This window comes from Chanodichthys erythropterus, chromosome 15, assembly GCF_024489055.1.
Source record: "Chanodichthys erythropterus isolate Z2021 chromosome 15, ASM2448905v1, whole genome shotgun sequence".
NCBI classification, from domain to species: domain Eukaryota; kingdom Metazoa; phylum Chordata; class Actinopteri; order Cypriniformes; family Xenocyprididae; genus Chanodichthys; species Chanodichthys erythropterus.
In genome coordinates this window covers 3,966,360-3,967,598 of record NC_090235.1, presented here as the reverse complement: position 1 = coordinate 3,967,598, position 1,239 = coordinate 3,966,360, and positions in this window count along the sequence as shown.

Sequence of the window (1,239 nt, the reverse complement as noted above, 5' to 3'; positions counted from 1 at the left end):
CATGCATTTTTTGGTTTATTGTGCAAGAAAGGAGTGTGTAGCTCAGTGTTATTAACTAAAACTTAAAAAAAAAAAAAAAATTCTGTAATTGAATTAAAGCTGAAATCAAATAGAATGGAAAAACTTAAACATAACTTAAAGGGTTAGTTCACCCAAAAATGAAAATTCTGTCATTAATTACTCACCCTCATGCCGTTCCACACCTGTAAGACCTTCATTCATCTTCGTAACACAAATTAAGATATTTTTCATAAAATCTGATGGCTCCGTGAGGCCTGCATTGACAGCAAGACAATTAATACTTTCAATGCCCAGAAAGCGACTAAAGACGTATTTAAAACGGTTCATGTGACTACAGTGGTTCAACCTCAATGTTATGAAGCGACCAGAATACATCTTTATTCAACAATATCTAGTGATGGGCGAATTTAAAACACTGCTTCATGAAGCTTTACAAATCTTTTGTTTCGAATCAGTGGTTCAAAGCGTGTATCAAACTGCCAAAGTCATGTGATTTCAGTAAACAAGGATTTGTTATGTCATAATTGTTTCGAAATTTGGTTCACCACTGGGGGGCCGTGACTTTGGCTGTTTGATACACGCTCCGAACCACTGATTCGAAACAAAAGATTCGTAAATCTTCAAAGCTTCAAGAAGCAGTGTTTTGAAATCACCCGTCAATAGATATTGTTGAATAAAGTTTATTTTTTGTTTGTTTTTTTGGCGCACAAAAAGTATTCTTGTTGCTTCATAGGTTGATCCACTGTAGTCACATGAACTGTTTTAAATACGTCTTTAGTCGCTTTCTGGGCATTTGAAAGTTTTAATTATCTTGCTGGCCATGCAGACCTCACTGAGCCATCGGATTTTATGAAAAATATCTTAATTTGTGTTCCGACGATGGACTTCGAAGGTCTTACGGGTGTGGAACGACATGAGGATGAGTAATTAATGACAGAATTTTCATTTTTGGGTGAACTCACCCTTTAAATTAGAAATCTTACCTTAAAAAAAAAAGTACTAAAATTACTAAATATAAAATAAAAATGAATATTATAAAAAAATAAAACTGTAAAAGTGATATAAGTATGGTTGTTACTTGAAAATGTTTTTTTTGTTTCTTTTACTAGTCTTTGTCTTTATAATGTTAAAGAATGATTTTAATTACATTTTAATGAATGTTGCAACTGTCCCTGTGGACCGTTGCACCCGTTCCTCTTACGGGGTCAGTTGCAACAT